We start from the raw sequence: 15,061 nt of genomic DNA, 5'->3' as shown, positions 1-15,061 counted from the left end.
CAAGTCTGCCTTTCCAGGGAACCCTGGGCCTGAAGCAAACTCTGTTACTCAGTTTCCTGTTGAGATCACACTCAGGACTGGTTCTCTTGGCTTTCTGCCTCATGCACACCAAGCTGCCAGCCAGTCCCTCAGCCCCTGTGTTTCCAGGCAGCTCCAGGAAACCCCCTCTTAGGCCTGCTCTACACTTAGATCAACCTGGCGACATTATTCAGGGCTGGGAAACTTTGTGTGCTCTAAGTGCCACAGCTAGATTGACCTAACCCCCGGTGCAGACAATGGAATTCTGCCGGTGACCTGGCTACGGCCTCACAGAAAGAGCAATTAACTAGAGCGATAGAAAAACCACTTCTGTCAATGTAGGAAGCATCTACACTAGGGCACTTCAGGGACACAGCTGTAACATTGTAGCTCTGCCACTCTAGCCACTGGCCCACCCCTAAACCTTAGGTTAATCTAGCTACATTGCTGTCAAGGTTCCTCCCCCACTCTGAACTTTAGGGTACAGATGTGGGGACTTGCATGGACCCTTCTAAGCTTAACTACCAGCTTAGATCTGGTTTCGCTGCCACCATCCAGATTCCTCAGTCTGGAACACCCCATTTCCTCTCAAAACCTTCCCCTCCCTGGGTAGCCTTGAGAGATTTTTTCACCAAGTTCCTGGTGAACACCGATCCAACCCCTTGGATCTTAACAAAGGACAATTTAACCATCCCCCATCCTTTCCCCCACCAATTCCTGGTGAGTCCAGATCCAATCCCCTTGGATCTTAAAACAAGGAAAAATCAATTAGGTTCTTACAAAGAAAGCTTTTAATTAAAAAAAGAAAGGTAAAAATAATCTCTGTAAAATCAGGATGGAGAATACTTTACAGGGTAATCAGATTCATGTAGCCCAGAGGAATCCCCTCTAGCCTTAGGTTCAAAGTTACACCAAACAGAGGTAAAATCGTCTCAGCAAAAAGGAACATTTACAAGTTGAAAACAAAAATAAAACTAACACGTCTTGCCTGGCTGTTACTTACAAATTTAAAACATGAGAGACTGGTTCAGAAAGATTTGGAGAGCCTGGATTGATGTCTGGTCCCTCTTAGTCCCAAGAGCAAACAACCCCCAAAACAAAGAGCACAAACAAAGACTTCCTCCACAAGATCTGAAAGTATCTTATCCCCTTATTGGTCCTTTGGGTCAGGTGTCAGCCAGGTTTCTAACCGTAACCCTCTAAAGGTAAAAAGGATTTTGGTGTCTCTGGCCATGAGGATTTTATAGTATTGTACACAGGAGGCTGTTCTCTTCCCTTTATAGTTATGACAATTGCTCAGAGCTGTGAAAACTTACACACCCTGTGTGATGTAGTTAGGTCAATCTAATCCCTGATGTCAAGTATCAGAGGGGTAGCCGTGTTAGTCTGGTTCTGTAAAAGCAGCCAAGAATCCTGTGGCACCTTATAGACTAACAGACGTTTTCCAGTATGAGCTTTCGTGGGTGAATACCCACTTCGTCGGATGCAAGTGGGTATTCACCCACGAAAGCTCATGCTGCAAAAAGTCTGTTAGTCTATAAGGTGCCACAGGATTCTTTGCTGCTAATCCCTGATGTAGATGCAGATAGGTCAAGGGAAATTTTTTTGTTGCTCTAACTATTGCCTCTCCTGGAGGTGGATTTATTGCATTGATGGTAAAACCTCTTTTCTGCTCCTGCACCCCCAGAAGTTCTTCACCCCTTTCCCTCCCATACCTGGTGCTGCAGGGAGGGAGGAGGAGGAGCTTCCAGGGATCATAGAGCTAAGAGGCCAGAGGTTGGGTGGACAGGAGTCCTCCAGGCCATAGGGGCTAGGATTACTTGGCTAGAGAAACCCATTTTTCCACTCCCAGTGGGCTCTTCCCCCCCATGTCTCAGTGGCACTGTCTGACCCAGGATCCCCAGAGTCCTCCTGGATCATAGAGGACAGCGGCAAAGAGGCTGCACAGTCCCTGGGTCAGTGATGGGATTGGCTTCTCTACCATGCAGCAGCCTCCAGGGTCATAGAGACAAGGGAGTGTGATAGAAAGTCCACAGGGAGAGGTCACAGAGACAACGGTGTGTGAGGCTAGAGAGGCTGATCTCCGGGCTCCCAGTGAGATATTTCCCCTGCCCTGCATGTCTCAGGGACACAGTCTGAGCGGAGATCCCCGCCCCACCCAGAACCAGGGTCGGATTCTCTCCCCAGGGACGGAGCCGGGCGGGAAAGTGAAGATCGGGGCCTCGTCACCAGCATCGATAAATGTCACCTGCCCCCGGTCACAGTCCAGACAAACCCGGATCCTGCTGGGGAACCGGCTCAGGGGCAGGGGGGTCGCAGGGGAGGTGAGAGCCCGGAACTGATCCCCCCATCGTTCCACAGCCCAGATCCCCCCCTCAGGGCTGAGGCTGATCTCTTCCTTCCTCCCCACAGACTCTCTGGCCACCCCCCCACCCCAGCGTCCCCCACCCCCCACCTCCACCTCCCAGCAATGTCTCCCCGAGGTGAATCCCTCACAGCCCAGCACACACACCACAGTGTCAAATCTCTCAGGTTTGATGGGCAGTCGCTGCCATGTGTCTCCCCGTCTCACACGTTTCCGATCCTCAGACAGGACGAGGATGGGATTTGCCGTGTCTGGATCAGAGTCACATTCACTGGGAGAGAGAATCAGGCGTTAGGGGCAGAGCTCAGCCCTGGGGTGGCTGGGACCATTTCTCACACTCCCCAGCAGCCCCGTCCTGGCTGGGAGAGGCCTGGATCCCAGGGAGCTGCCTCTGCCCTGGGCACCAGAGACTGAGCAGAAATGTCACTGTAGCTCCTCAGGGTAGTGATCGATCTATCGGGTATCAATTTATAGAGTCTAGACTAGACACGATGAATCGATGCCCAAGCTCTCTCCTCCGCGGAAGCGGAGTCGATGGGGGAGGGGCATATCTCAGCTCGACCCCCGCCCCCCCTTAGCATAGACCAGGGCCTAGTGTGTTTCTCATTTGCTTCCAGAAGCTTCAGCTCCCTGCTCCCTCTGCTGGGGCTGCTCCATTCCCAGGGGCACAGACACAGCCAGGAAGGCGTCAGAAGCTTTTCTTGAGCAGGGAGCAGAGGAGTCCGGTACCAGCTTTATACCCCAGAGGGAAACTCCCTCCCCTAAGGCAGCCTCCACTCCCAGGCCGGGGAACAGAGAGGAAGGTGCAGCACTGGGGAAGAGCTGCTTAACATCAGAGAGTAGGAGGGGGCATTGGGTGGGGGCCCCATCCCAGCCTAGAGAGAGAGGAGCTGGCAGCATCACAGGAGAGCATCTCCCCAATCCAGGAAGCAGTGAGCAGCTCAATGGGAGAGCCCAGCCCTGCCCACAGGAAGGCAGGATGTTGGAGAGGCGAGGGAGACCTCTCCACTAGGGTAAACCAGAGGGATGTGTCAGCCCTCAGGGCAGAGAGCTCTGTTCAGGTGCTGCTCAGTGAATGTTTCTGTTCAGCAGCCTGGGCATGAACTCAGCACTAAGGTTGGTGTCAGGAGTGTTTGTGTGATGTCAGTCTGGGATCTCCCCACAAGTTCTGGAACCTTGGTACAAGTTGCTGTGGGGGGCACGAGGTCTCACCACCTGTGGCCACATCCCCTCCATGGCCCTGCCCCACTCCCCCTCTTCCCGCTGAGGCCCCGCCCCCTGGCCAGGCTGAGAACTTGGCTGCTGTGGAGCTTCTAATCCTCCACCTCTGCTGGGTGGGTTTCTGGGGGCCTAGAGCAGCCCCAGCCCAGGTCCCGCTCCCTGGAATGCGTGATGTTGGCAGGATCTCCCAGGAGTTCGGACCCTTGGTAGAAGTTGGGGTGGGGCACGAGATCCCACCACTGGTGGCCCGCCCACTCCGTGGCCTGCCCCATTACTCCTCTTCCCACCAAGTCCTGACCCTGGCCGGGCTGGGAGCGTTGCCTGCTGTGGAGATCCCTTGACCCTCCACCTGTCCTGGGTGGGTCTCTGGGGGCCTGAGCAGCCCCATTCCATGTCCCGCTTGCAGGGTGCTCCACCCAAGGCAGGTGGAGGTGCCAGGCTCCACAGTGCCACTTGGGCTCCCTCGGTGGGAGCCCGGCTCTGGTTTCTGGCCTGGCCAGGGGCAGGGTCTCGGGGGAAGAGGAGCAGGGGTGGGGTCGCTGAGAGGGGCCAGTGCTGGGAAGAGGCTGCAATCTCACCCTGTCTGTGCGCTCCGAGTGGTTCCGCCCTTTTTCTCTCCAGTGCAGACGGCAGAGTGTCTGGAGGGGAAAAGATAAGAGAGGTGAGATTTCAGGCTTCATATTTATAACAGTATCATTACTCTGATCTCCTAGAACTGTGTTTTCATCATGACACAGAAAGAGACGGAGACACACTCAGGTATTTAATGTGAAAAGGTCTGAAACCTCTTTCCTCTCTCATTCAGGCATCTCCCAGCAATGGACCCAACATCCTTGTGAACTCCCAACTTGTCAAAAGACATGAAATTGTAGTAAAGATCCTTGGGTCCTGATTCTGCTTAGGTTTCATCAGGGGAAGTTTCAGTCGCAAGACTGAGTTCCCAGTTATGCTGGGATGCCCTCAAGGTGATATTGGACACTGGACTATGAACTATTTCTGAAAGAACTCTTTAAAGCTAGAAAGCTCGCCATCTCCACTATGAATCTGAACCTCGAATCAAACTCATGTCTGTGTGTATACTGATCTTTTAACCATACTCTCTCTCTTTTGTTTTTTAATAAAGTTTAATTTCGTTAACAAGAAATGGCTGTAGCCTGTATTTGGGTAAGATCTGAAACATTTGTTAATCTGGGGTATAATGTGTCCGATCCTTTGGGATTGGTAGAACATTTTCTGTTATATAATGAAGTAAGATTTTCAGAAATCATTGTATTTGACATAAGGGAAATGTTTCCTTAAGTGACCTTGTTATTAAGTGATGTGTTCATAAGTTCCCCTGTGGGATACAGAGATAATTCGACCACACAATGTGCTTAAAGACACCAGACACCCACAATGTGCTGCCCAGGAGCAGTTAGCAAAGTTCAAAAAGTCCCATGTGGAGAAAAGGGTCAAAATGACCCGTGCACGTCAGTGTGTAATGACTGGTAATAAACGAATAAAATAGCTTCGACAGCAAAAGCCCTGCCAGTTAGAAGATACTTACAATGATAACACACATGCATGTGTAGTGTATGAGTTATACAAGATACTTCCTATTCATAACATTCAAAGGTGATTGGAAAAGAACTAATAAATATATACTCTGGATGTGTATAATACGTCAGACATTGTAAGGAGCGTCATAGGAGAAATGCATCATGACATGCCTATGCCCCAGGAGAAGGTAAGTGGGCAGTATTTCTTTCAGTATGTCTATCATTTCTTACTTTAACAGTAATTGTAATGGCAAGACATGCTTTTGGAACAAATAAGGGGTTGAATTAATCATCCTGAGTGTCTTGGACCCTAAGTGTGTGGCATTCTCATCCAACAATTAAATAGAAGCATAATCTAACTATGAACCAATTGACCAGTGCCATTCTCTTTCCACAGCCTCAGACACTTATCCCTGTTTCCCCTCCTAGATTCCTACTAGGTACCTGTGAATTTCCTCAGAGCCTCCAGTAGCGCAATAGTTTTCTGGGAGAAACCACTGACTTGCTCATCCAGTCCAGGAGAAATCTCCTCTGGCTGCTGCAACTTCCTCTTCTTACACCTATAGAGAAACAATTTCATGTGATTACAGTTCGTTGTGAGACTCATTATAAGTGGTTGCTAGGAGTCGCTGTTCTAATGGGCCTGGAGTTAGAATTCCTCTGCTTCTCCCAGCTGCAGAAATCTGTCCCTAGGAACTAGACTGAGGCACCAACTCCCACCTCCCAGCTCATTCCACACAGGTCTCCAAACAGTCCTCAGGCAGGAAAGACTCTTGACCACTGCTGGCCTGGGCTGAATGGGAACCAGGCCCCAGCAGTGACAGACCCTATTCCATCTCCACTATCCTGGGAGGCCAGTCCCCAGGAGGTGACATCTCTGGGAAATACTTGAGGTCAGTCCTTCCCACTGAATGGAGAATCCCAGAGTTTTCTGTGCAAGGGTGAGAACCTCAGGATGAAGTTGATCAGAGAGATTTGTATCTAGAATGTGACCTTCCCCGTTCATTTTGATGTACAGCCCTGGGGAGATGCAGTGCTAACATCACCATTAAACCCTTTCCCAGTATTGTGAAGTGCGAGGGGAGTGAGAGGAGCTCACGTGCCTGCTCAAGGTGCTTCTGACATCCTAGAGGGAAAGGAGAGAGATGAGCGAAAGACTGTCAGTTCCATTTGATTCACACAGGGGATCCCAGCGAAGGGATTTTGCAAATATGGGGAAGAGAGGTCCTGCCCTGATCCCAGGGCCATGGATTCCCTGAGCTAATGGGGCTTTTCCATCTCTGATATCTCTCTCTGTAACTCTGCAAAGAACAATAGTCACTCACATGTCAGCAATGCACACGCCGAGTTACACTCAGATCTCTGACCGCTGGCTCCAGTGCTTATGATTCAGGAGCCCTCCCTCCCCTGTGTGGGGAACTGGGATGTTTCTAATCAGAGGTGCTGGCTTCTAATTGTCCCTGGAGGTGCTCAACCCCAGTCCCTGCCCCAACTCCTCCCCTTCCCCAATGCCACACCTCCACCCTCCCTCTTACCACTGAGGCAGGTGGGAAGCGCTGGGAGGGAGGGGGAGGAGTTGATCGGTGGGCATGAGGTGCTGGGAGTAAAGGGGGGAGCTTTTTGCCAATGGGTGCTAAGCACCTACTAATTTTTTTCCATGGGTGCTCTGGCCCTTAAGCACCCATGGAATCGGCGCCTCTGTTTCTCCCTGTCTCACCTGCAGGAATTCACTCGCTGGCTTCTGACACTTCCCCTCCAGCTCACTGATCAGCTCACTGAGATGGGAAATCTGCTCGGAGAGTTTACTGACATTTTCATTCTGGATCCTCACAATCTCCTGGTCCAGCTTCTCCAGCTGGGCCAGCAGGAGTCGCTCTTGTTCTTTCAGGAACTGCTGCAGTTGCTGAAATTTGGACACAATCTTCTGCCTCTCGGTTTGTGTTTGTTTCTGTATGAAATAGGGCAAGGGCTGGTCAGGGACATGGATGGAGCCTGGGGTCCTTTCACGGAGAGCTGAGTGTGCAGGAGGGAAAACTTAGTTGAAAATCCTAAGATTTCTGACGTTTGACTTTACCCTAGGGAGAGGATTCTCTCACAGCTTCCCCTTCAGCCCCTGTATCTCTGAAAGGGAGGTTTCCATGTCTGTCATGTTAGTATATTATGTCATTCATGGTCTCTGGGAATTCAGACCCAGAGCAGCAGGAGGCAGGACTCAGCACTACACTGACAGAGACACCAGGGGAGAAAAAAGAAACAAATATGTTAATGCAGAAATGACCAGACCCAGTGGACAGCACTTCACAGGGACATTCAGTTCATTTGAGGGGATTTCTGGGCAAGTCACAAGAGCTAGACATTCATTGATCAGCTGAAATGGAACTTTAGGGCTTGTCTATGCACAAATCTAACCCAGTAATCCATGGTCATGGAGAAACACACACAAGCCCACGTTCATGTAGGCCACACAGGAATCTGCCTCCAAACAGACCTCCCACTGCCAGTCTCTGCTGGTTCATAACAACAGGCACCTACCAGATACTCCTGGCTTTTCCCCTCTCCAGTCACTTTCAATCCCAGCAGCTTTTCTCGCTCTGCCCTCAGAGTCTTCAATTGGGTCTGGATTTTTTGCTGAAGAAACAGAAAGATTTGGGAACTTGAATTTGAATGGTTGAGAGGGGTGTGGAGCTTTTCGTTTTTTCATCCAAGATGACTGTTGGTCCTAATCACTTTGTGACATTAGGGCCACCAAGGAGATGAAACCTTATCAGTGCAGAGTGGGAGTGTGTCATTATCAGACTCGTTACCAATTCAGATTCAGTCTTTTTAGTAATTAGAGACAGATCTCAATTATAACCAAGCTTAACTGGTATTTGTGAATTGATGAGTGGTACAGAGCATAACAGGACATTGGAGTCACATGGGGGTGAATCAATAAATCTGTTTTTGAGGTTTAATGAACAAAGTGATACAAATCCCAGAAACCACCAGGGTTTCAATATGGGCTGGGATTTCAGCCCTGAAGCCATGGGGACTTTACTGGTTGGGCTGAGCTGGTCTAGGCACCAGGGCAAACCCCATGAGACGTCAGGAGGCCATTCGTCTGGTTGGAAGCTCCACAGTCCCAGTTTTGTGGAGCACTATTCGTGTCTGGTAGGGTCCCAGCACTGGGTGTGGCTTCATCCGGTGAAAAAGAGGGAAGAGGAGACCGAGGATGCAGGAGGACACCAGTGTGGGTGGGGGCTGGGGTTTGAGTGGCACTTCCATGCAGAATGATGCAGGTGGGGGTCGAGCTGACAAAGGCGGGGGAGGGCCCAAGCAGGCTGATCGATTCAGGTGTGGGAGGGCCCCATGCTGGTAGGCGTGGGCATGTCCTATATTCTGGAGATGCCTCAGGGCCCCTCCTAACGAGGCAGATTTGTATAAGGAACTGTTGGGATTTCCCCCAGTGCTGCCCTAAACCCTTTCCGTGGCAAAGCCCTCTGGGTAGGTCCCCACTGTCCCATTCCCTGGTAAAGATCCCGGAAGCAGTGCATTCTGGGAGATTTCTAAAGGCTGCCTGGTGGGACTAATGGAACCACTCTGGCTGGTCCTTGCCCACGTACAGAACAGAACAGGTCAGACTGGCACCGGTCAGCTCCAGCCTGGGGTTGGTTTTGCTACAATCCAGTGTAATCCCAGTGGTACCTGGCATGGACCTGAGCTGTCTAGAGCCCTTTTGTGTGCGGACTGAAGGTGTTCAGGGTCCCACACAGCGTTTAGCCCAGTGATCTCCTCTAGTGCAGACCGGCAGCATCTGAGTTTAACTCCTCATGGAGCAACACAGAAGTTCAGGTTCCCCCTGGGAAACCTCGTCTCCCTGGTGAGTCTGGGGCTTTTCTCAAGTCTTTTTCTCCTACTGTCCACATGTCATCATTGCCCCGTGCTCCTGAGTGGACAGTGTAGCCTAGTGGTTAGGGCACTGGGCTTGGCCTTGGAAAAATGGGGGTTTATACCTGCCTCTGACACTGACCTACTGAGTGACCTTGGACAAGTCACTTCCCCTCTTTGTGCCTCTGTTTCTCCTCCCACCTTTTGTCTCTCTTGTCCAGTTAGACCAGGGGTGGGACAACATGGGAGCGGGGAGGGGCTAGCCTCCTCAGCCAGGAGATCAGAGGACAGGCAGGATGGGCCTTTGGCTGGATGTGGCCCGCAGGCTGTAGTTTTCCCACCTCTGAGTTAGATTGTAAATGGCTCAAGGCAGGGATTGTCCCTCACTGGGTTTTCTACAGGGCCCCCCACAATCGAGGTCAGATCTCATCTGGGGGCTGTAGGGGCTGCTGGGATGCCAATAACAATAATAAACCCTATGACACAGTCAGTAATAACAGCCACAGCTTGTAACTCCCCCTTCTCCAGTCTGAAGGCAGCGCTCCCACAGAGACTGGCCTGCAGCTCTTGTGAATCAAACCTCACTGGGCATTTAATCACTTCCGGTCTGCAGAGAGTTCCCTTAGTTCACTGGTGGGAGCTGAATTGAAAAGGATTCAGCTGCTCAGAGAAAACTTTCAGAAGAACGGCTGTACCGGGTCAGACCAAAGGTCCATCTAGCCCAGTTTCTGTCTACCGACAGCGGCCAATGCCAGGCGCCGCAGAGGGAGTGAACCTAACAGGCAATGATCAAGTGATCTCTCTCCTGCCATCCATCTCCATGCTCTGACGACCAGAGGCTAGAGACACCATTCTTACCCATCCTTGCTACAATCAGACAATTTTTAAATCGCACATCAGACAATCCCACATCAGACAATTTTTAAATCGTTCTCTTGCCTTTCTTGTCAGGCTGGAGTATCATTAATTTGTACAGCCTCTTTCATGCAATGAAGGCTACACACAGCTGAGTGACACAGATACACAAGTCTAAGGAAACTTGTGATGCTATTAACTTTGGATTTGAATTACAGGTTATTATGCATTAGATGGGAGAGCAGTCCCCTACCTTGTACTCCTGGGCAGCCTCCTGGATGGGAACCACCGTGTGAGCGCGGTGAGCCCGGGATCTGTCGCACACCACACAGATGGGGGTTTGATCCTCTTCACAGAACAGTTTCAGAGCCTCCTGGTGTTTCCCGCACACCCCGTCCCCTCCTCTTCCCTTTGCTGCCTGTAAACTCAGTTGCTTGGCGATTTCTATCATGTTTGCCAGCTGCCTGTTGGGCCTGAGGTTTCTCTGCTGCACAGTTTCTCTGCACTGAGGGCAGGAGATGGCTGTATCGGATCCCTCCCAGCACTGGCTGATGCAGGCTCTGCAGAAATTGTGCCCACACTCCAGACTGACAGGTTCTGTGAAATACTCCAGACAGACGGGACATGTTGCTTCCTCCTGGAGCCTTTCCACGGGGCTCTCTGCAGCCATGGCTCCCTCTGGGCAGTTTGTAACAGGCTTTGTTTCAAATTCCTGAATTCAAACTATGCCCCGCCTGCAGCAGCAAGGGGGTGTTTCCCTTCCTGGAACTGACTCCTCCTCTTTGTTCAGTTGGAAGGGGCCTACCTGTAAGATCAGAGCCCTGGAGGTTGTGGTGAAAAAATTACCACTAGCAGTGGTGAGCCGCAGCCAGTTTGCACCAGATCGCCCGAACCGGTTGTTAAATTTAGAAGCCCCTGCACAGGCTGGGGGAGGGGCCACTGCCCGGCCCGACCTTGGCCGGGTGGTTCCCCACTTCAGGCAGCACAGTAAGGAGCAGGGAGGGTGTTGGAAGAGGGTAGGGAGCTGGGGTGGGGTGGATTAGTGTCAGGGCAGTCAGAGGGCAGGGAACAGGGGACTGAGCGGGGCCAAGGGTCGGGGGCAGTCAGGAAGGCGCAGGGGTTGGATGGGGCGGTGGGGGCTGTTTGGGGTAGGGATTCCAGGGACAGTCAGGGGACAGAGAGAAGGGGTGGTTGGATGGGGTAGGGGTCCCCAGGGTTCTATCAGGAATGAGAGAAGGGGTTTGATGGGGTGGCAAGGGACAGTCAGGGGACAGGGAAGGGGGGTGGATAGGGCATGGGTGGGGGGGGCTGTCAAGGAACATGGGGGGGTTGGATGGGACAGGAGTCGGGGGGGCATGACCCCTCATGGGGTGAGGAGGAGGGAACCGGTTGTTAGTATTTTGGCAGCTCATCACTGACCACTAGGGCTCTGGTCTGGCAATCAGCCCCTGTGCTGGTGGGGAGGGTCACTGGGGCTTCACATGGACGTCAGCTCTCCCTGTGAGGACGAGCCTGCAGGAGCAGGGTCTGTGTGGCTGAGGAGCGATAGTCAAAATTAGGGGGATTCTTTCTTGTTTTATACTACATAATTTTGATACATAATGCTCATTTTAAGCAATTTTATATTTATTGTAAACTTTCCAAGTTGCACAAAAATCTAGGTTTCAGCATTTCATTCCAATTGTTACCAATGTAAATGGTCACAGCTCTGGGAAATTATGGGGGGATCAGAGAATATTTCGGTCGGACCAGAACTATTGAATGACACTGGACACTGAGATTCAAAAAGTTGAAGCTTTAGAACTGTTAAAATTGTCTGTGAGCAGGTAAATCTCCCTCCCTCAGGGCAATCACCCAATTCCTCCCCCCCACCACACAGACTGCGGCTGAAAGCAGGGCCGGTGCAACCATTTAAGCCAACTAGGCGGCTGTGTAGGGCGCCTAGTAGTTGGGGACACATAAAAGTCCGCTCTGGCGAGGCTGTGGAATGGAGGTGAGCTGGGGGGGTGTGTGTGTGAGGGGAGGGCTGCCCGCAGTAACGGGGAGGCGGTGGCGCACAGGGGAACTGCTCCTGCTCCAGATCACCTCCTCTGCCTCCTCCACTGAGCACACAGCCCAGCTCTAAGTCTCCTCAATCAGCGCTGCAAGCCTGGGCGGGAGGAGAATTAGAGCAGTGCTGGCGTGCTCAGCGGAGGCGGAGCTGAGGTGAGCTGGGGCAAGCTCGGCGAGGTTAGCTGCTCAGGAGGGCTCCCAGGGAGGATTAGCTTCCATGGCACAGGGTCACCCCTGGCGGGGATAGCTGCAGAGGTGGGTTGTTGCTGCGGGGGGCTCCCTGGGCGGGGCGGTGGCGGCGGGCTCCTTGGGTAGGGGTTAGCTCCTCGATTAGCTGCAGCGGGGGACGGGGTTAGCAGGGGGCGGGTTCAAGGTGGAAGTTCATCTAGGGTGCAAAACTTACTTGCAACGGCCCTGGCTGAAAGTCCATCTGATGGGAGCTCAGGGGCCTGTGGAATGTGCTGGGAGCTCAGCCTGGGGGTAGTGGGGCAGGTGACCCTGTAACACGACCACTCCCAGCAAGGCCTGGACTGACTGTTTCTCAGTCCCAGCAGAGAGGCCAGGGACTCAGTGCTGTACTGAGACCAATCTCCTCCACACCAGGTGAGGGCTGGGGCCCAATGGCCAAGGGCAGCGGGTGTGAGGGGAACTGGCACGAGGATCCTGCACTGCACAGGGTGTGGGACAAACAGAGAGCTCTAGGGGTCCCTGGTTCAGTGCTGGGTGCGCTGCCCAAGAGAGCAGCCGTCACACCTGTTCTTAACCTGGCGGCTCCTGCTTCTGTTTCCCTGCACAGTCTCCCCAGCTCTCCGGGACTCCCGGCTCTGCAGATGGCAGCGGGTGTGAGGGGAGCTGGCACTGGGGCTCCTGCGCTGTACAGGGGATGGGCTAACCAGAGCTCTCCTGTCCCCAAGGCTCTCAGGTCACTTGTCCAGCCTGGCTGCAGGATGGGATCTGGGGACAGACAGAGGGGGCCTGGGAGAGTCTAGGGGGGCAGACACCTGGGAGCAGACACTGAAATCCAGCGGTGGTGAGAAAGGCAAAGGGACAGGTGCTCAGGGCTGTGTCCCTTAGATATTCACAGCTCATGTCAGTGAAGATGCTAATTGGGTGCTCACTGGGGGTTGAACCATCAAAATTATAATTCAATGTACAATGGATCTTAGTAATTGGTGTCAAACAATGACTGAGAAACATTCACCAGCCACTTCCCCAGAGATGCCGATAACCTGAGTGTTAATAAACTTCTTTCGCAAGCAGAGACCCCAAGGCACAAGAAGATCCCACACCCTGATCTGGTGCCTCTTGAAAGCAGAGGAAAGATTCCCACTCACATAGAAGGCTTTTGGATCAATCTCTGAGTGACTTGGTCAGTCACCCTGACTGCCATTCACTGCACCCCAAAACTGGGTTCTCTGCACATGCAGTGCAGGGGGGTTGGGCAGGTGAAATCCATCCTCCTTCTGGGGCCAGGACATAGGGCCCCAGCACAGCACAGCCTGTGCACCCTAAAGTTAGCCCCTCCCCCAGCCTGTGCAGAGGGGCTGGGACTGGGAAGAAGCTGGCACCACGGGCAGGGGCTGTTCCTCATGGGGAGGAGCTGATCAGCTGCCCTGCCTGAAGCACAACCACTGCCTGTGACACTCTGCACCTGCCCAAGGCTTGCAGTGGCCTCCTCCCCCCAAACTGTGCCCATGTTAAAAAATGGGCAGAGCTCAGTGGCCTTACCACCATGGCCCCTGGTCTTCCCTGCTCCAGTGCCCCTGGATCTCCTCACTGCTACATGGGCTAGTTTTAGGGCTTTGTGTTCTGGCCACTGTCGCTGGTTGGTAACTGGCTACAATCCCAGGGAGATGTTTGCACTGGAATTTTCTCATAATTTAAAGACAATCTTCTCCTAAAATCTCACCCTGTCTGAATGGTCCTAGGGATTTCCCCTTTTTCTCTCCAGTTCAGACAGCAGAGTGTCTGGAAGAGGAAAGGAGAAGAGAGGTGAGATTTAAGGCTTTCGTATTAGAACAGCGTCCCCAGTCTGAACAGCTAGAGTTGTGTTTTAATTATGCCAGAGAAATGGACAGAGACACACTTGAGTATTTAATATAAAAAGGTCTGAAGCCGTCTCTTTTGTCTCTCACTCAGGCATCTCCTAGCAATGGAACCAACATCCATGAAGCCTTACAACCATCCCAGGACAGACAATGTGTAAGTGAGATTTACTTTTCCCTCATCATCCCCTCCCACCCCTCAGGGTACGTCTACACTACGGGACTATTCCGAATTTGCATAAACCGGTTTTGTAAAACAGATTTTATAAAATCAGTGCGTGCGCCACACTAAACACATTAAATCGGTGGTGTCGTCCATGGTCGAGGCTAGCGTCGATTTCTGGAGCGTTGCACTGTGGGTAGCTATCCGTAGCTATCCCATAGTTCCCGCAGCCTCCCGCCCCTTGGCATTTCGGGTTGAGATCCCAGTGCCTGATGGGGCAAAAATCATTGTCGCGGGTGGTTCTGGGTACAGCCTCACCCCTCCCTCCCTCCTGACAGCGGCAGACAACCGTTCGCGCCTTTTTGCTTTGCTTGGTGAACCGTGCAGGCGCCATAGCACAGCAAGCATGGACCCTGCTCAGCTCCATACCGCAATCGTGGATGTTTTAAACACCTCGCGCACTCGTGCAGTATATGCTGAACCAGGACCTTGAACCGAGGCGAGTAAGAGGCGGATACGGCAGCGCGGCGATGACAGTGATGAGGCGTGGACACAGAATTCTCTCAAACCGCGGGCCCCTGCGCTTTGGAGATCCTGCTGGTAATGGGGCAGATTCTATCCATTGAGCGCCGATTTTGGGCCGGAAACAAGCACTGACTGGTGGGACCGCATTGTGTTGCAGGTGTGGGACGATTCCCAGTGGCTGCGAAACTTTCGCATGCGTAAGGGCACTTTCATGGAACTTTGTGACTTGCTTGCCCCTGCCATGAAGCGCCATAATACCAAGATGAGAGCAGCCCTCACAGTAGAAGCGAGTGGCGATAGCCCTGTGGAAGCTTACAACGCCAGACAGCTACCGGTCAGTCAGGAATCAATTTGGAGTTGGAAAATCTACTGTGGGGGCTGCTGTGATGCAAGTAGCCAAAGCACTCACTAA

At 52.4% G+C, this 15,061-nt stretch overlaps 1 pseudogene; it reads right to left on the bottom strand.

Annotated features, from left to right (window-relative positions):
• Positions 1-1,542: 1,542 nt before the first annotated feature.
• Positions 1,543-10,682, bottom strand: LOC120392974 (annotated as a pseudogene).
• Positions 10,683-15,061: the final 4,379 nt, after the last annotated feature.

This window comes from Mauremys reevesii, unplaced genomic scaffold (assembly GCF_016161935.1).
Source record: "Mauremys reevesii isolate NIE-2019 unplaced genomic scaffold, ASM1616193v1 Contig13, whole genome shotgun sequence".
Lineage (NCBI taxonomy): Eukaryota > Metazoa > Chordata > Testudines > Geoemydidae > Mauremys > Mauremys reevesii.
Note: the sequence above shows the minus strand (reverse complement) of the source record. Positions and strands in the feature narration are given on the sequence as shown.